Below are 21,320 nucleotides of genomic sequence, written 5' to 3'. Positions count from 1 at the left end.
TGTTTCCCTCACATGCCGCCAGGTTGGTGCTGATTGCTGGCAGGTTGCCTCAGTCCCTTGCCATGTAGAGCTCTTCAAAAAACTGCCTGTGTGTCCTCACAGAATGGCAGCTGGCTCTCCCCAAATTGAGTGATCCAAGAAGCAGCAAAGCAAAAGCCACAGTATCTTTTAACACGTGGCTTTGGAAGACACACACCACCATTTCTGCTATATCCTGTTGGTTACAGAGGTCAGTGTGGGAAGGAACTACATAGGGCATGAATACTGGAGGTGAGAATTGTTGGGGGCCATCTCGGAGGCTGGCCACTGCAGCAGATGTTGTTCCAAAGTCAGTGCCTATCTGAATTTCCACAGGTAGAGCATCCACATATTCCACTATTTATCTTTTTTTCAAACTTGTTTCTTCTTCTGCACTCACTAATCTACTTCCAGTCATCAAATCTAGGAATCTGTAAAACACCCTACCCTCAAACTTCTCTCTCTTCTTCTCTCCTAAATATATTTCAAATCTCTTCCTAAGTTTTGTCAAGTCTATAATTTATAAGCATCTTGTAATTTGAGTGACATTCTGAAATTCGTATGTGCTATGGACTGAATTGTGTCCTCCCCCAAATTCATCTGTTCAAACACTAACCACTGCAATGTGACTGTATTTGGAGATAGGAACCACAAGGAAGTAATTCAGGTTAAATGAGGTTCTAAGGGTAGGGGCCTCATCCAATATGATTAGTTACTTTATAAGAGGCACCAGAGAGCATGCTCTTTCCACCATGTGAGGACACAGCAAAAAGAGCTATCTGTGAGCCAGGAACAGAGCTCTCACCAGAAACCGACCATGTTGGCATCCTGATCTCAGACTTCCAGCCTCCAGAACTGTGAGAAAATAAATTTCTGTTGTTTAGTGGAGGATTACCGAACTGAATGTCAATATTATGACATAGTATGAGTGTGTTTCGTGTTTGGTAATTGCAATCATTGTTGCTTTTGTTGTGGTCATCCATGTACAATGCTTGGTGTCAGTCTATTTATCTCTTGTAAAAATAAAATACAGTGTGTGTGTGTGAAAAAAAAAAATTTCTGTTGTTTAAGCCACCTACTTCATGGCATTTTGTTATGGCAGCCTGAGCAGACTAATACAATATGAAAACAGAAACACCTAGTTTGTGATTGTTACTGTGATATTTTCATTCCTAGGTATGAGCGACTCTAGATATACCTCCTTCTAGGGCTATTGTGTGATGCTTTCTCTGAAATTCCTAGTAGGAAGGACTCTCCTCTGAGTGCATGTGGTTCTTTGTTAGTATTTCTCTTGCAGCATACCAAGTTATAATAGTTTTTTGGGTGTAGGTGAGTTATCCCTAAGTCATAATGTCTTTAAAGGAAAGGAATATTTTTAGTTTTAGTGTTATGCTTGATATTGCTATTGAAAGGAAGAAGCCATCAAAACAAAAAGCTTAATTTATGGCTTGCTAAGCAAGAGAGAGCTGTGCAGTGTCTCTCTAAACAAAGCAGAAAGCTAGAGTTAATCTTTTTTTTCTTTTTTTTGCTTTATTGAGATCTGATTGACAAGTAAAAATTACATATATTTAAGGTGTACAGGGACTTCCCTGGTGGCGCAGTGGTTTAGAATCCACCTGCCAATGCAGGGGACACGGGTTCTATCCCTGGTCTGGGAAGATCCCACATGCCACGGAGCAACGAAACCCGTGTGCCACAACTACTGAGCCTGCACTCTAGAGCCCGCGAGCCACAACTGCTGAGGCCCGCGTGCCACAGCTACTGAAGCTCACACACCTAGAGCCCGTGCTCCACAACAAGAGAAGCCACCACAATGAGAAGCCCGCGCACCGCAAGTAAGAGTGGCCCCCGCTTGCCGCAACTAATGAAAGCCCGCACGCAGCAACAAAGACCCAATGCAGCCAAAAATAAATAAATTTATTTTTTTAAAAAAAGGTGTACAGCTTGATGTTTTGATATACAGATACATTGTGAAACCAGCACCACAATCAAGTAAGTAATATAACCTTCATCTCACATAGTTACCATTTCAAAATTTTTTAGAGTTAATCTTATATAAAGTTTTGGGAAGTGCAAACTTCAGGGACTAGCCGACTTTCAGATGTGGAGTATATAGGGATTGGCTGACCTTTAGCTGTGAAAGTGTGATTACTGGAGGGAGCCTAGACCTGACTGCTGGCTTTCAGAAGTGTGGATCTGACGCTGTCTTTGGTTAATCAGGGTAAGTGTAAAACTGATCTGCCAACAACTTGTACTACGACTGAAGAATAACTGGGTCTTTCCTTGAAGCCTTTATTCTCAGTACCTAATATGGTGTCTTATTCAGTTAGTATTTGTTGAGTGAATTAATGACATTATTTTTTTCTCCCACTCATTTTAAGTCTACAAGAAACAATATGCTCTAAAAGTTCAAAGACAATATCTTAAAAAGACAAAAACAAAAAGTTTAAAGCCACATGAATGTCCAATAATAAAGTAAGAAAACTATGATTCATTTAGTCACTAGACTGTTGTGTGCCCTCTGAAACGAATGGTTATCAAGACCAAATCACAACATGGAAACATATTTTTGATATAAGAGTAAGTGAGAAAATGATACAAAAATACATAATAAAGCAAAAACCATACAAATAAAACAATAAATAAGATAACACACCAGAATGATAATATTGATTGTGGTTTAAGGATGTGAAGTTATTAGGTGATTTTTTTTCTTTTTTCTATTCTCTAAGTGTTCTTGTGTCAATATTACTATTTATAATTATTTTTAAACATTTTAAAGCTATACTCACGATTTTCTCCTTACCTGTGGCACTTAAACACAGAACAGTAGGGTTGGAAAGGACTTTACACTTCCGCTAACTGTACTAACAAAGCTGGTTTCATCACTACCATGCAGGATACCTCCCCAAGTCACTGATATAGGACAGGAGAAAGCAGATCTAGACAGAAAAGAAAGATGAAAGAAAAAATTTGCCTGGAATAAATTGAACTTCCCCTGAGTATGCTATGGAAGACAAAACATAAACATTTGTCGTTTAGTCCTCATCTTAAATTCCCCATCTACTCAAACTTGACGTTTTTCTCACTGTCTCTCCTATTCACCTCACTGGCACTCAGACCTGAACTGGTTCCCAAACCAGTACTGATGCAGGCTGGGCATAAATTAAGAATGTCCTCCACTCACTCTCTTCTACGCCCCAGACTTGGAAAGACTTAGTCAGACCTATTACTCGATAGGCCAGTCACAGCTGAGTGACCATATTATCATCTGAGTTTCTTGTCTTACCTTCCCCCTTCTTCATGGCTTGGATCTTATGTCTTGACCAAGCCCTGGAAGCCCTCTCTCTTCCCTAAGCCCATGGTGTCCAACACTGAGTATGACTGGGGGCCAGAGGGACACCTCGACTTTTAGCTATGATTATAGCCACTATCTGAGGTGCTAATCAGAAGCAAGTATACGAAATTTTATTTAACATAGGAAAAACCACTACTTTAAAAGTGCCAATTAGTAGGCAAAATATATTTAAAAAATGAAGACCATAAGAGAGGCATTAGGAAATGGATCCCTTTGGTGGCAAAGAATTTAGAATATACTGATATTCAACACAGAATGCAAGACATCTCAAATCCTTTTGGAAACGAAGTGGAAGATTAATAAATACAGGAGATATTGGCATCCAAAAATGGTCATCTAAAATGGACTCATGTCATAGAAAAAGAAGTTTGATTGCATTTTAATCTGAAAAACATAATGAAATTATAAAAGTAAATATATTTTATCATAGTTTATAATTCCAAAAATCAAGAATTTACTACTTTATTGGCATCACTTTCTGATATCCTTCATAATCATGTTTGACTTTTACAGAATGATCATTTTTATAAGAATGTGAATGGGCTTCACCAATTTTCCCCAAAGAACTCTATTAAATCTTTGGCTAATTAATTCTCTTTTGAAGCGCTTTCCTTGTTGATTTTTTCCTTCAGTTTTTAGGTACTCTGACCTGGCTAAATTTTGTTGGTCAAAGGCTTTGCCATCTCCAACATTACTTTTATCAACTTTATGTAATCCTGTATATTTGGCAAGATTTGCAGTTTCACTTAGAAATCAATTTGCAGTGGCAAAGACTGGTTGACAGACAAAGACGTAGACCCAGAGAAGTGTCTGAGAAGAGTTCATTAGATTATAATTTCATGCTATGCCTTTAAACGCGGGGATTTGACATTGACTACTCTGAAGACCCAGACCCTCCTAGGGCCAGAAGGAAACTTCCACCACTTAGTCAAACTCTCATAACTAAGCCTCAGAGAATGGAAGAAATAATCCCAGATCGCAGAACAAATTAGGAGCAGCTCAAAGCTAAATTCCAGATCTGCATTGTGTCCCATATAATCAACTGGAAAAAAAAAAAAAAGAGTTGATGTTGACAAGACTCACTCTCTCACAACTCCCCCACTTGGAGGATCTCCCAGGAGAAGCCAAATAACTCCTCCCCAAACCCACTCAGTGACCCTCCCCGTGCAAGGCTAGGGCTAGGCGGAGAGCACCTGAAGCTTGCACAGAGCAATCTGACATTAAATCACTGTTCAGTGGGTTTAAACAAGGACAGCAGCATGGTTATTAGCTAATCCTGCAAACTGCTGTTTCAAAAGCAATGTTCAGGGGCATATCATGGAAATAAAAACATAACCAACTCACATATCACCTAACAGGAAACAAAGGGAGCGGAATAACCCCTCTAAATTGTTCAGGGCTTCTAATCCTCCAAGCCAGCCTGCAAGCCTGAGCCTGAAGCCTCCACCCTGCCCAACTCCACCTTATTTGGCTTGGTCTCCAGAACATCTTTAGGGAGGGATTGGTCTTATGCAAGCCTGATAACACTTTTCTCTGCCTGGTAGCTTCTTGATCCCAGCATCCAGGCACCTGGAGGTGAGGGAGAAAGCAAGTTTACCAAGAGGGAGTTGAGTAATGAAGATACAAAAGTTTAATTTTTTTTTCCAACCGAGCAATCAAATTTGCCTTGGAACCAAGCCTGATTAGTAGAGGGGATATTAAAACCCAACTCTATCCCACTTGTAGAGAAAGAACAAATCCTTCTAGTTGTTTCTGAGAACTCAGGATTACCTGACCTGAAAAATTCCAAATAGTTTTTTTTAGACTCCAGAAGAATTCTTCATTTGACCCTCAAATGATGTTGCTAATGGTGAGGAACTTGGAAGTAAGATTGTACCTTGCATCTGTGTGATCTCTACTCAGAGGAATTTTTCTAAAGTCCAAGTCCTTCAATGGTTTCCCTTGGCTTGAAGATAAAAATCTACAGTCACTAAAGTTTTATAATTTGGGAGTTCTTCCATGGTCCGGCCCTGTAATTTCACCTTTCCAGTCGGCTTCCCTCTGTCCTTGCTTTCATCCCATCTCTGATCTCTCTAACTGCAGCCTCTTCTCCCTCCTCAGCCCTTTCTGCCCGGCTAGCGCCTTCTGATATTTTTTCCCCTGTCGGAAGGCTCCCCTGACACCTTGAAACTTGTTTAGGGGCCTCTCCCGGGTGCTCCCGGAGCGCCCAGCAATCCTGCCGTTACTGTACTCCCCACTACCCGTTCACTTGTCTGTCTTCTCCACGGACCAACACGTTTCTTGAGGGTTATTTTACATTACATCCCCAATGTAAACTGAAAACTAACAGCCCCTCGGGAACTACTGAATGTGGAAAGAAACTAACTCTGAAGAGTACCTACCAGTGCTAGGCACGTAGGTAATTTAGACACATCTTTCTTTTAGTCCTCAAACAGCTCTAAAATGTAAGGATCATTGACCCCATTTTGTGGATGAGGAACTTTGTCTCGAGACTCGTCACTTGAGCGAGGTATCCGTCGGGTTAGGAGCACAGAGTCCGTTGTCTGGGGCTACGACACTCGCTTCCCAAGTGGAATGGCCCGGTCGCCTGATTGCCTGCAGCGTTGGTGGCACCGCCCAGGCCCGCGAGGCTGAGCCCAGATCCCGTCCCAGGTGCAGGCAGGTATTAGGGCGCGGGCCCGCCCACCGCTGCCTAGGGTCCCGCCCCCACCCGGATGCCCCGCCCACCCTGTGCCTGGCGGTGCAAGGAGCGGCGGGGTGTGCAGGACCTGCAAGGCTGGGGTCTGCGGAAATGCGGTGGAAAACGGCGGCACTGCAGTTCCAGGTGGCCTTAGGGACGTGGCAGGTGAGACTGGTGTTCACCGAAAAGGAGTCGCTCGCAAATCTGAGACCCAGGTTCCCCTCAGCCTCACCCAGGGGGAGACACGTGGGGCCCGCAGAAAGCCGTCAGGCCGCCGTGCTGGAAGCTCCTCCAGTGCGCCTCTAGCTTAAGTCCGAGGGTGGTTACAAACCCCAACTGTCACGACAAGTTTGTTTTTTCGACAATATTCCAGCTCCGCCAGGCTGTAAACAATGAGTTTGCCTTAGAAGCGGCAGTTGAATAGGAAGAGCTTGAGAGAGCTGTTTGAGTTGAACTGCCAAGTCCGAGCGTTTGAAGCTCCTCAGCAGTCTGCTTGAATCGCAGCCCAAACTGTATCTTTTCCACAAGGGCTGGACACGTTTCAGGAATCTGGTGCTTCCTTGGAGAATGTTTTCCTCTCCCTGAACTGGAAGCTGCTCTCCACGCTCTACCCCTCTTTGCCCATCAGTTGAAACTTTTCCCATCAGTTGAAAGTGACCTTGTCCGGATGACGCAGAGCCCACCCTGCGTGGAGCAAGCCCACGGTGGGGCAACAGCCAAAGCCACACACACTGCCCCTTCTGATCCCACATCAATGTCTTCACCAGGACATTCGCCGGGCATTTCGGAACCTGAGGCCTTGGTTCTGTATCTACTCTGCATTTGCCTCCTTGGACACCTACTGTTAGGTCTGGTGCCCCCCTCTGTGTTCCCAGAGCACCCTGTACGTTTCTACCTCAGGCAGAGAACTCACATTTTAAATTTACCTATTTATTTATCTGTCTCCCTCACTAGGCTAGGAAACCTTAGGCCAGAGACATTCTACTGTTTCTGTGTTGGCACAGTCCCTGGCACTTAGAGGTCTGGTTGTGGAATGAATAAGTTCCTTTAGTAGTCAGGAAGGAAAGTTTCCCAATCACGTGGATTATCTCCTTGGCCTATGGAGGACTGTGGAGAACAGGTCAGACCGGAAGATGAATCCAGATAAAGGATGAGGCATTGGAAACAAGAGGACAACACTTTCTTAATTTGATCTTTTATACACTGAAGTCACTCAGGCTAGATTTTGGGTCAAAAAAACTGCAAATTACTGCATTTTACATCTACCATTCTTTCCTCCCCACCTTTAATCCACACTTATGTAGATATAAGTTACTCTGGGAATTCTGGAACCGTTAAATTATTTATATTCAATTAAGAGATTTTCATCTTTAGCAGCCCCCTCCTTCTCCACATATTTCCATGCAGAATCAATATTGGGTACTACAGGGATATTAATATTGGATGGTGGAGTTTTGATGACCATAGAGGCTTAAATATGAGTTTTCATTTTCTTTTTATTTTATTTTATTTATTTATTTATTTATTTATGGCTGTGTTGGGTCTTCGTTTCTGTGCGAGGGCTTTCTCTAGTTGCGGCGAGCGGGGGCCACTCTTCATCGCGGTGCGCGGGCCTCTCACTGTCACGGCCTCTCTTCTTGCGGAGCACAGGCTCCAGACGCGCAGGCTCAGTAGTTGTGGCTCACGGGCCTAGTTGCTCCGCGGCATGTGGGATCTTCCCAGACCAGGGCTCGAACCCGTGTCCCCTGCATTGGCAGACAGATTCTCAACCACTGTGCCACCAGGGAAGCCAGAGTTTTCAATTTTCAAAGGAAGGAATTCATGTTTAACCTCATCTCTGGCATTCATTCAGTTATAGATGATTTTTAAATTTTCACTTAAATATTCAAATAATATTGCCTTTTCTTGGGAGGTTGCATGCCTATTTAACAATGCTGTCATTTCTCAAAACATTTTTGGACATATTTTAGGCCATAAGAAAAGTAGATTTGCTTCTCAAATACCCCAGAATTCTGAAGGAAAGATGAGCGGGCACAGTAAATGCAGTGTTGAGTTGCCGCTCCCCCTCCAAATTTCTTAAATTCACAATTAGTGTTCTTTCAACATGAGAAGACTGAATATCTTAGTTTTCTGAAACAAAAGGAACATGATTTATTGACCTTATTTAACCAGAGGAAACACATGGTGTCATTTAACACTAACTCCAGATTTGGATCAAATTTTGAGAGTGAGCAATGCCTCTGATTGAACTAAGCATCTCCTGGCGGAAAGGAGTCATGCAAAGCTCGGTTTGCTCAACTGAGAGCAAAGCAGGCCAAAGTTTAAAATTATATTCCCTGGGTTTCTACAGGTTATCAAAATATTTGGCTAAATGGTCGAATACACTTAACTGAAAGTCACAGTATTTTCAGATACAACATTTGGAATTGAACTAATTGCTCTTCATCTGCTTCTCAAATGGATAGTGTGGCCCTCTCAGAGATTGCCTTGGCAGTGGGCTATGGACTTTGCAAAATCATAGACTAATGGAACACAATTTCTGGAAGGATTGATTTTGCTAAATGGTCTTTAACTTAAAATATTTTATATAAAAAGACCACAGTATGAATAGAATGCAACATTTATACAAATTTTTAGGATAAAACAGGGCATTTTAAAAAAAATTTTGCTTGCAGTGCTGGCATCGTCTCTCCAATTGCCAAAGATATGTGTTCGCTTTCCTTTTGCTTGAGATTGTTTGGGAGAAGTTTAAGATGCTCTAACCTAATAGGTTGATCTCAGTCGGAATTCACTAAATGACCTCGAGAAAAGCTAGCTAGCCTTGACATTGGCCTATGTTTTGGTCATTATCATTCTCTCTTTTTCCATCTCCTATGTATGCTAACAACAAAAGGAGCTCATCTAAAGCTTATACTACCTTTGAGGACTGAGAGAAGAGTGCCAAATGGTTATGAACTCTCTTTTTTTTTCTTTCTTTCTTTCTTTTTTTTTTTTCCAGTTGTCTATAAACTCCTAAGTATTGTGCATAAGGCTCACAGTTTCAGACCATGCTGGTCATCTCACATCAGATGTCCCTTTTGCAAGAGCGCCAATTCCCACACATCCACACCACCTTCTCATATTCAGCATCCTTACCCCTGACTCAGAACTGTTCACATAACTCTACTCCCTCTATAGCACCTTTGGTTTCTCCTTCCAGCTTCTTCTTATGAATGTCTAGCTGCTTCTCCTGCTAGTCTATAGAGACAAGAGGTGAAAGCATGAGCTCGTTTCTGCTAAGTCTGACATGCCATTTCTGCATTTCCCAAGATGGCTAGAGGTAAACATAGTTCATGATGCCATTTCATATAATTTTTAAGCCCTGTATTTTCTTTAATTTTTTTCAATTATTTCAACTCCTCCTCCAGTGTTTGCACAAAGCCTGATAAAATCTGTAAGAGAAACTTTCTATAATCAAAAAAAAAAAAAAAAAAGGACCATGCTGTAAAAGTACTTGGAATATGAATAGAGATCAGAGTCTGAAGGATGGAAATATTTTAAAGATACCATTAAAAGCCTAACAACCGACCCTACTCTCCCCAACATGAGACAGAGTAAGGGCAGGAAGGAAATGACCAGCCCACTGAGAGAGAGAAGAGACACTTACTTAACAGACTTCTCATTATACTCTAGGGAATCAAAAGGCAGCGTCCAGGAAGAGGGCAGTACAGGGTGGAGAGACCCATCTTTGGACAGATTTATGGTCCCATCATCCTCTGAAGACATTATGAGGGATATGCAGTCAGGTCAGCGGAGAGTGTAGAGAATGCATGACTATGGACTTGACGCTAAACCTCATCATTGACTATGGCACAAATCATGTTTCCCATCCAAGTACACAGTAACTTAGTGCTGGGTCTCAAGAGGTGTGCAATTAAGTCGTACCAGCACTAGGCAGAAGTTTTAAATTAAACAGATGTGATGTGTATTAATGGCCTAATGTGACATCAAAGGAGCAGTTTGGGATTATTTTCTTTCTTTCTCCAAATGGGCTTTGATCAGGCTTTCTCTCTCATATTGCTGGGATTAGTGTGATGTCTAGAGGCTTAGTGTTGGAAATGGACTGCCACTTAAGGACTCGCTGTGTGGCTGTGACTGCCACTCACTAAATCCAATTTCCTGCGTAAAGACTGGACCATCATCAGTTCTACTTAAAATGAAACAAAGCAAAGCAAATGCAGGAAGGCTTAGGATATTGTACCAGCAAATAGCAAAAATAAAACTTTCTTTAAAGAGTGTGTTTCTATTATTTTATTTCATGACTGCTATTTTTCTAGCATTTTAACATAGAGGAAATTAAAAAATTGGAATTAATCTGTATAAAATCTCATACTTGAAAATGGCATAGGTTCAGTATATCAATAAAGTACAGAGACCAAACAAAATATAGTCATTTGATTTAAAAGAATCCTCTTACTCCTTCTGTCCTACTCAGTGCAAATAAGGAAAGATGAGCAAAAATACACTCTAGGCCAGTAAGTAAAATGGAGACCTTGAATGCCCTTTTTACTGTTGAGGAGTTCGAAAGAGAAATCTCTTCTTCTTGTAAATGTCAATTGATCTTATAAGCCTAACTGGTCATTTGTCATTCCTTTTGGCTTCCCAGCATCCAAGCACCGCTTCCTATATTTGCAAACCCCCAGTTCCAGTACAGAAGGTGAAATGCTGGATATTTGCTTTTCCAGGCTACCAGTCTTCCGTGTAGAGTGGAGGCATGTACTCAAGGTCCTCCGCATTAGATGCCCCTCTCCAGGACTTTGAGTTGGAAACTAGTGATACAAAAAAGTAGAGACCATACTGCCTCTGTTCTGACACAGGTGGCCACAGTGGTGGTTCCTGCAACCACTTCCCAGAGGCAGCAAACACAGACATTTTTTGTCCTTGTCCAAGACTTGACGTTAGTAGTACAAGTGGCAGTGTGTGTACCCAGCAGACTCCCTCCATAGCATGAGTTTGGGCATGGTTCCCAGATCATCTGCAACCTCTAAATCTGATCCTCTGGTTTCTGCAGAGTCTATGATCGACTCCACACATTTTTTAAAAAATAAATGTTTTCTGCTTAAAATAGTTTGAGTTTGTTTCTGTTACTTATAAAAAGAACCTTGATTCGTATAGAAATCAATGACAGGAGCAATTGCAGGCAAAAGCCTCTCAGGAAGCATTCAGAACCTGGGATTCATCATTTGGACTCTCTGTGGTGACAGCAATAAAAATCCATCTAGTATTAAAGGATGGAACTCTGAGAGCCCATGCCACACAGTGGCAAAACTGTTAACCAGAAGATCATCTGATCTGCTCATTAAAGACAAGACTTTGGAGAAACAAGTGGCAACTGACACAGAACAGTATGAAAGCCACAAGGAATTGAAGAACTATAAGAGTGGGTAGTTACTGCTGGACTGCTTAAAGAAAGAAAACGTCCAGCTCAGAGTCCTAAATTGTTGGCCAAGGATCAGCTGAAAACAAAAAACTTTCTGTGATGGTACTTAAAAACACTTGTCTTTTGCAGCCACTGGGCTAAGGTAGATGAAACCAAACTAAAAGTTGGATCTTATTGATTGCCAAACTATATTAGTTGAATTCACAGATTCCCCACTTCTAAAAAGGGAGTTAGAACTCTGTCTGGAAAAGAATGTTGCCCCCATATTGAAATAGATTGTGTATGGAATCTGCAGCATATTCTGAGCCTCCCTCGCTAAAGAAAGTTGCCCTGCTTCCCTTCTTACGAATCTATCTTACTTACTTGAAGACCCTACAACAACTTAGCTGGCTTGCAAGAGTGAGTCAGTTCTTCACTTGCCCTCTGCCCTCCATTGTTTGCCAAAACATAACTAGAATCAGAGCCCAGCATGCCCTGAGTGGCCAGTTTAAAAAGTCAAACTGAGGGGAGATTGTTTTGCTAATTTATATTCGGAGAAAAAAAAAAAAAGATGGAATACCTAAGTGGTATTCTGATGGTGCTGGGTCAAATAGGAAATATTAAAATTTTAGGTTAGACTGAAATTATCAATGTGGGTGAAATTACCAGAGATTCTGAAATTACTGGGCTAGGGGCAATTTAATTGTATGCTCCATTTTTATATTAAAAGCTGGCCCACTGAAGCTAACTGAGGCAAACTATTGCCCAGACCTGCTGCAACAAATCTTCAAGTTGGCCTGATGATGTAGAAAGCTGTAAAAGCAGCAGAAACCAGGTTATTGTATCTGCAGTTGACTAAGAAATTCCTTTCATGGAAATAAGTGGACCCCTGAATCATGGCATGGGCTTTCGTTCTTTCAGCCTAAATTGATATGGAAGATAGCCAGCTGTGTTTCTAAACTCTATTGACCTGATGAATTCATTATTCTGTGAGAGCTGTTGAGACCACCAAACTTAGGGTACACCTCTGTGATTAACAGTCGGGATCCTTAGGTATCTGACGGCTTACACCAACATGTATCCTTAATCATTTGTGTATATTTTGCAGCAATTCTGAAACTAAGTGAGGGAAGTCTTAGCCACGTCTGAGTTGTCATTCTCACCAATGTGCAAACATGGACCCGCTTTTGTGGACTGCCCTGGCTTACCCATGCCAATTGAAGCTGAGAAGCTGGAAATTCCTTAGTGTAATGTGAAGGAAATAATTCAAAGACTTAAGGAGATAGGAATGTTGGGGTAAATTTTTAATGGTGAGCTGCTTGCTCATCTCCTAGCTATGTCCTTCGAAGGGCTGGAAGACACTGTTCACCAACAGCTATGGGAAACCACCAAGACCTTAAGAAGTACTGGAAAGGAGAGCACCAGCATCTTTGAATACTGCTATAGTGGCTGTCAGGAAATAACTCAATTGAAACGAGCACCCTGACTTCTATGGGGAGAAAAAATATGACACATGGCATATGGCAGAGGCTCAGTAGAGGCCACTAATGGATGGATGCAAAGTAAGTATCATGACAAAAATAGGCAGCAAGGGTCAGAATCATTTTCAGAATAGTCTGACCTACAGGCCTGGCAGAAGCTGATAAGTACGAGTTCCCCATGGCCAAATTATAGGGCAGCCCATGCAGGTCCTACATGATCTGTATAATAATAACAAACAAAACAAAACACCCAAATCTCCAGGTTTGGTTAACTGAGACCTGTCTTGAATCACTCTTAGATTCACAAGTGATTGGACCTGGTGAGCAGGAAATGGCTGATGATCTAGATGCCTTAGCAAGACACTTGCATCCCAGAAAGGTAGATAAATCCTACAAAAACACAGGGGCCTGACATCACATGATGTTTCTAAGGGTCCAGAGACCTGGAGCAGTTGAGATATTTTCTCCTAAGTAAAGATTAAAATGATTGTTAAATAGGACTATTAAAAAAAAAATTCACATATCAGCATAATATCTTAAGCAAAGTCAAAAGACTAGGGGCAAACTGGGAAACGTTTCTACATCTTGTATCACAGACCGAGAACAAATTTCCCATAAAGAACTCTTTCGTATTCATGAGAAAAAAATCCAGCAACTCAAGAATAAAATGGGAAAATGACCTGAATGGAAAATTAAAAGAAATACAAATGAGCCTTAAATTTATGAAAGATGCTCAGTTTGACTTATAATAAGTGACATACAAATTAAACCTGCAGAGGTATCATTTCTTACCGGTTGAATTGGCAAAATGCCAAAAGCAGGACATTGCACTCTGTTGGTAAGGTAGAACTGGCACTCTTATAATTTACTGGTGGGAGTATGAAAATGGAACAACCTCTAAGCTCTAAAATTTGTTTGTAGTCATTCATCAAATTACAAATGCTTGTACACTTTCCTTTAATTCAGCATTCTCACTTCAAGGACTCTAGCCTATAGATATACTTGTGTATGTACAAAATGATGCATGTATCAGGGGATTTATTACAGCATTATTTGAAATGGCAAAAGATTGGAAATAATACATGTTACTAATAGGAAGCTGTTATGTTATATCCACACAACCCAATTCTGTGCAGCTGTGAAAAAAATTGTGAGTTTTATATATTGATATAGAAGATATGTAGGATATATTAAGTGAAAAAGCAAGGTACAGAACAGTGTGTATAATATGCTACTATTTGTGTAAGAAAGGTGAGGGGGAGTAAGAATATTTGTTGCTGTTGCTTAAGAGGGCTTAAAACCCCTCTTAGCTGACAGAGCAAGGAAATACATGTGTGTATACTAACCCATGTATATACACATATCTATAAATATTTTAATACATAATCACTTGTGTCTAAATTAAACTAAACATGAGTTCATACCAGTGTCTCCAATTCTAACCCATTACCACGTGGATCACTTTAGCCTCCTCCCCTTGCTTCTCTGTAACCCCTGCTCTAACAGTGAGAAACCTGGCTGTCACGGTCCCTCATCAATTTAGTTAATTATTCAGTTTCAGCAGACATTCATGGTGGTATCAGAACTGTTAACACATACCACTGTGGGAAACAACTTTATCAATCAGACTACAAGGTTTGTGTGCAGTTCCTTTTTCCTTTAGTCTTACAGACTCCATTCATTTCCAAGGTTACATAGGTCAGCAACATTTTCCCCATTCCTTTCAGTGAGGTTCTTTCATAGACTTGTAACACTTTTAGATTCTTTTGTCACTTTCTGTATTCCATCCTGGGATCCCTTACCTCCTAAAGGATCTTCTAAATATTTGCATACTTCAAGGATAACTCTTTGTGTTGTAAAGTTATATGGGTTTTGACAAGTGCAGTGTCATGTATGCACCATTACAGTATCATACAGAATTCGTACCCTAAAAAATCTAGAGGTAACATTTTAAAAACGGCTTTATGGGGCTTCCCTGGTGGCACAGTGGTTGAGAATCTGCCTGCTAATGCAAGGGACGCGGGTTCAAGCCGTGGTCTGGGAAGATCCCACATGCCGCGGAGCAACTAGGCCTGTGAGCCACAACTACTGAGCCTGCGCGTCTGGAGCCTGTGCTCCACAACAAGAGAGGCCGCAATAGTGAGAGGCCCGCGTACCGCGATGAAGAGTGGCCCCCACTCACCGCAACTAGAGAAAGCCCACGCACAGAAACGAAGACCCAACACAGCCAAAAATTAATTAATTAATTAATTAATTAATTAATTAAAAAAAAAACGGCTTTATGAGATATAAATCACATGTAATAACTGTACTTATTTAAAGTAAGTGATGAGCAAAGTTTCAAATTGGAGATGCATCACTTTACAAGGTCTGCAGAAATATAAATCCCCTGAAGGAATATCATCTACTCACAGACAGACATAGAGATTTATAAGTCACAAGTCTGAAGCTTTTTTATTTTTATTTTTTAACTTAACAAAAGTAATACACACTCATTGTAGAAAAATGAGCAAATAGAGATAAATAAAAAGGAATAAAAATCACATATAATCCTACCACTCAGAGATAATCTCTGTAAACACTTTAATGTCTATAATTCTCTTTTAAAAATGTATTTAGCTATTTTTTTTAACAAAAATGGAGATAAATGTTTAATATTATTGTTTCGCTACTCAGTACTGCTTTGTGTTAGTCATGAGGTTGGTCCTAGGAATATAACTTTGTAACCTGTCTTTTCGTCAAAGAGTATTCAATATTATAAACATCTTTTCATGTCAATCAATATGCTTCTTTAACATCATTCCTGATGGTTGCATAGTATTTTATTTTATAGATATTACATAATTAATTTTGTAATCACAAATTACAAATTTGTATTTACAAATCTCCCATTTTGGAAAACTAAATTATTCCCAGAGTTTTTGTTCTTGTTTTGCTAAATCTTTACACACATCTTCAATTCTTTTCTTGGGATAAGGTGCTAGAAGCAGAAACTACTGGTAATCTTGTTAGACAACTTCAAATTGGATCTCCCATCACTTATCTTTGTTCCCTGGGCCTCTGGGCTACTGAGTTCCCTGCGGTGATGCAGATAAAGGGCCTGCTCACACTCACCACTGCCTCGGAGAAGATCTGCACGGTCCCACATCTCTCACCTCCAGGACTGAAGGTCACTTACAGTAAGGCCAGGAGGTTTCATTTCATCCATTGTCATTTGTGTATAATTTGCTTTCAAAATATTCAAAATGTATCAACAGAAAGAAAGTCTGAAAATTTTAAAGTTTTAGTCAATTTGCAAAATGTTTTCAAGTAAATTTTTAACCAGCCTCCCATTTTGTTCTACATGTTAAACAATTTGGTGTATGGCACATTGATGTAGTTAGGCCAAATGTGGATTTTAAAATACAATATTTTGGGAATTTCCTGGCGGTCCAGTGGTTAGGACTCCGTGCTTTCCCTGCTGAGGGCCTGGGTTCAAACCCTGGTCGGGGAACGAAGATCCCGCAAGCCTCGTGGTGGGACCAAAAAATAAAATAAAATACAATATTTTACATCTTATACCCACTTTATCAGTTCTGATTAATATCTCGGAATGTAATGTATACCATACAGACTCAATTTCCATAGCTGGAACATATTCTAAGAATTCTTTGCCCGTTGATTGTTTGGAACTAGAATGTTTACCCATCAAAAGCAATGTTATGAATGGTTCTCAGTCTCTAAATTAGCACATAAAATCCATCTCATTTATAGAGCAGCTGCAATATTAATCAGGAGTTCTGTGGTCAAGACCCCAACTCGGGTTACGCCAAGAAGGGAAGTTCCTCAAACAAGCCAGCCCCCTTCTCCCTGATGCCCAGTCCTGTTCAGTCCCTCCTGGGCACAGAGGCTCTGCTGCTGAACTGCAGAAAATAGGCACCTCCTGTCGGGTGTGAAAGCCAGTGCCTGGCTTTGTGGGGGGACCTCTTACCCTCACAAGTGCTGGTTTGACCTTAACTGGCTCAGGCTCTTTAAAACTAAAAGGTTCCATCTGGGACAGGGCCAGCTGGGTAGCTGTGAGTCAAAGCAGCATGATGGGAACAGACACCCCCTTGGACACACCTTGGTGAGATAGGCCTGGAGTGATGCTCTCTCACATTTCACTTCCTCTGGGAATCTCTTCCTGACTCTCGGTATCTGGGTCAGGTGTCCCACCTATGGGGTCTCTTAGCAAACAGGGATGACCCAGACTGTGGCACACTCACCTGTCACTGCGGGTTTACACATCTGTGTGCTTTACCTTGGCTCAGTGGTTCTCAATCTTGGCTGCACATTAGAATTTTCTGCAGAGCTTCAAAAAATCCTGGTGCTCAGGCTATCCCCCTATCCGATTAAACCACAATCTCTGGAGGTAGAGCCCACACATTAGGGTGTTCTTAAAGCTCCCCAAGGGATTCTAATATTCAACCACTTCCCTAAACAATGAGTTCTTTGAAAGCGGGCACTTGCTTATTCATCGATGGTATTAGAGGAGTTAATAAATCTCTTAGAATAGTGCTGGCATATACTCAGCTCTTAACAGCTTGGTTATTATTATTATTATTATCAGCAGGAACACTGGCAGTAGCAGTAGCAGTAACTCCCCACTGGCCAGTAGGGTTCCTGACGCATAGTGGGCACCTTACCATCCACTGAACTCACACAAACTATATATTCTGAAGATAAAGAGAAGAGAGCAAGAAAAAAATAATGTCTTAGAAGCCTGGGTGATTCCATGGACCCTTCCACTCTATAAAAATAGGCGCCAGAGCAATCCTGCAACTGGTGATCTGGGTCGGCTTTTCCTTCCCTCGGTCGTAGTCCTAAGTGCCTGCTTTCCAAATGAGCATCTTGTTGTCCTATATATGGGCAATTTAAGGAGTTTTTGAGCGTAATTTTGACTCTATGTGATTTTTACCAATGTACTTAACAGGATAAATTCATTGGGAGTCAAAAAAGTCTAAGGTTCTGTTCCTGGCTCTGCCACTTATTAGCTGAATGGCTTTGAGCAAGTTTCTCCGAACTTTTGGGCCTCGTTCTTCTCTCCCGAGTTCCTCCATTCTCTGATTTTGAAAACTGGATGAACCCTGTCTTATACCATCTTGTTTGCCTCTGTGAGTCTGATGGATCAGTCTCCCCAGTCATGACTGTGCTGACCTCACTCCCGGCTACCCTGCCCCCTTGCCCGGCAAGGCTCTCTCCCCACCAACGCCCCATGAGGCCTCCCCACGCCTGGGGTGGTGCAAGGGAAGTTGTTAGTATCAGTCCTGAATAGTTCAGCAGCCATGTGAGTCGAATAGTCTTGGAAACCAGTTGCCATTTACACCTTTAGCCCAAAGGAAAAACACTCTGCTGTGGCCAAGGGGAAAGGGCAGTACCATAAACAAGTCTCTTCTTTCCTAGATGCTGGTTCTGGAGAATAAAGAGAGCTCTAGGAGTCCAGCTCAGGCTTTAGGGCATTTCTTTAAAAAAGAAAAAGGAAAAAACAGGACCATCTGATGTTTTACTCAGTCAGCTTGGCCTTTGCCGTACTTGTCCCGATCAAGGGAGGTTTCTCAGCCTGGCGGCCTCATCAGGAACAGCTGGACAGATGCCAACAGCAGCCCCCCACCCCCCAAATGCCATACACTGTAAACAAGGTGTGAAGTGCTAATCAAACACACATGGTATTCTGGTCAATTTTAAAATACACAAAGCCAATTGGAGAAATGAGGTCAATTCCTGTTAGGGATGAAATAACAGAATTGCCAACATTCTCTTGTTGTACTTATAATTTTAAATGAGAGTCTTTGGGTAGGACCAGGGATTTTTATTTTAACTATATACAGATATGTTCTAATGGGATTTGACCTGAACTTAAAAACCGTGAAGTGACAAATCTTTTAGATCCATGTTGTGCATTTGGAACTGTTGTATGTTAGTTTGGGTTTCTTTCGGTTTTGCTCTTGATTTTAAAGGGGTCGTGGATTGAGCTTATTTGTGGAGTTTCCTGGGTGTCATGTTAGAGTTTAATGAGATCAAACACACTCCAGAGTTGCCCATTAAATTCATCACCTAAGTCAGTTGTTCTTCATGACAAAACAGGATTAACAGAGCAGCAACCTCTATTTTTTATCTCCATTTAGCCAACACATCTCTCATGGCTCCCAAAATCTTTATGGGTAACAACGATCTCAGTCATAGTTAGATAACTGTGAAATTCAGGTCGGCCTCTCCCTTGAGACGGTCAGCTCCATGAGCGCAGGGATGTTGCCCTGTTCATCACTCTGACTCCACACCCAACAGAATACCTTCCACCTAGCAGGTGCTCTCTCTATACATTGACTGAATAGTTTCTCCTATGTGGGTGGCTTACTCTCTGGCATTTGTTTTACTCTTCAAATTCATTTATCTTTTTCCTGGACACGATTCAGTCTTCTCTTGAATGGAAAGGCTGGAGACAATTCCTTCAGGACTTATCCCTCCCTGGAGGAGTGAACTGTGAGGGGTACTAGGAACTCATCAACACCGAGCCACCGAGGTCTTGTTGTGACTCCTCTTATAGGCAGCCACCTTTGAGAGCTTCTGGAACCATCTATCACCTACCACCTGTTCTCTGGTGGCACAGCTGCACTGGTCTGTTGCCACTGGTCTCCAGGGAGCCACACAGAAGTGAGGTTAAACTGAGGCAGTACTTTAAGATACTTTTCAAGTGTCATCTCTGCTCATACTGGCTTGTGATTGCGGCACACCAGCTGAGATGCTTGTGCTGTCACTGAAGTGCCGACATCACATCTCAACTCGTGGGCAGTGCCGAAGAGTTTCGACTGGATTTTTGCTTTAGCACATATGGAAGTACTACTGCTTCTTGTTGACAGTAAGTCTGTGACTTCAGTTTTCTTCAGGCCTTTTAGTTGCTCCATTTCTGTTCAAAGACCCACCCCTCCTCTGCCCGCCACAATGGGGTCATGGCCTTTTAGCCTATGAGTAGCTACTCTTGGCGGACTCATGAGGTTAGATTTTCCATAGTTTTTCTTTGCTTGAGGTAAGTTTCACAAGTTAGGAATCTGCTCAGACACCAGATTTCCTAATTTCTATCTCTGTATGATAAATAGAATTATTACCATCTGCAGTATTTCACTGTCTGAGCAAAGTCTGATTATACCATTGGAGAAACTAATTCAGTTGCCTTTGAAATGACTTCCCCTCCTGTCTTCCATTTGCCATGTAGAAAAAAACTGACCCATAGTATTATGGGAGTGGACCAAAGGTACCCTGAGTTCACTGTTAATCTCTGGGACTGTATATGCAGGTATCTATATTTTTTTCTCTCTTGTGTTCAGCCCATTTTGTTACCCTTTGGGTAAGTTCAATCATAATGTCCTTAAATTATGATTGGATAGCCTGTACTTTAATTTTTGATGGTACCGTAAGACCTTCAAAGGCCTCCATTGTTCATTGAATATTAAAAATTTTCACCCAGGAACTCAAGCCATACACAGCACATGGTGGTAAGAGGTCAGGTTTTGGAGCCCAAAATCCACTACTCAAAGGTGTGTGAACTCTATGCCAGTTTTCTTATCTGCAGAACTAGGATAGGACCTACCTCACTGGGTTGTTGCCAGCATTAAATGAGTGAATACATGGAAAGTGCTTGGCCTATAGTGAGCACTCAATACATACTATTATCATCTGGTCCTGGCCATGGAGTGTGGTAAACTCCACGACGGCAGGGATTTGTGTCTACCATAAGAGCGTAGTCCCAGGAGGAAGTAATCTTTCCCTAGACCATACTCTCATGGTACATTGTGTGAACTACTCTTCAGCACTTAGCAGTCTTATCTATTTTGTGAGGAACTTGAGGAAGTTACCATACCATTTACTACTCAAGACTAGAATATTACCTGGTAGTGTGTTTGCTGAATCTATGTATACATGATTCTTAAAAATGGACAGAAGACTTAATAGCCTATTAGAGCACTGTCATTGTTGTGGCAGTCTTTCTAGGATTACCTCTGTGTGGAAGGCACAGTCCCATCTGCAGTGGGGCAAGGGATAGGGAAGAGGCCCCATGAGTATGGTTAGCCTGTACACACAAGTTTCCCAGTTATGGGCTATGCCCTCAACTTCTACCAGTCACTTCACATAGTGTGGGATTTGGACCTAGGTTTGAGGCATTTAGTTAGGAATAGCAGTAATAATACCTATAACATATCTTATAGGACTTGGCGTGATCAAATAAGGTAACATGTACAAGTGTTTTGATAATTATTATAGAATATTCTTCATTATTGTTGAAAACAAACAGCATACTTACATAAAAATGGGAAGGAATAGGTTACTTGCTGTGTATACTAACGAGAGCAGGCAGAGGTTCATGTACCTATG

The 21,320-nt window shown here is 41.5% G+C and overlaps 1 long non-coding RNA gene across 1 annotated transcript; it reads right to left on the bottom strand.

Moving 5' to 3' along the window:
- Positions 1–1,918: 1,918 nt before the first annotated feature.
- LOC309604958 lies at positions 1,919–12,554 on the bottom strand. Its single transcript, XR_014231173.1, has 2 exons — positions 5,758–12,554; positions 1,919–4,945 (listed from the first exon to the last, which is right to left on the bottom strand). It is a non-coding gene; the product is annotated as an uncharacterized lncRNA (long non-coding RNA).
- Between the last annotated feature and the right edge of the window lie 8,766 nt (positions 12,555–21,320).

This window comes from Balaenoptera borealis (assembly GCF_965194805.1).
Source record: "Balaenoptera borealis genome assembly, chromosome: 11".
Taxonomy (NCBI): domain Eukaryota; kingdom Metazoa; phylum Chordata; class Mammalia; order Artiodactyla; family Balaenopteridae; genus Balaenoptera; species Balaenoptera borealis.
The sequence above is the reverse complement of the archived record's forward strand: the minus strand, read 5'-3'. Positions and strand labels throughout refer to the sequence as shown.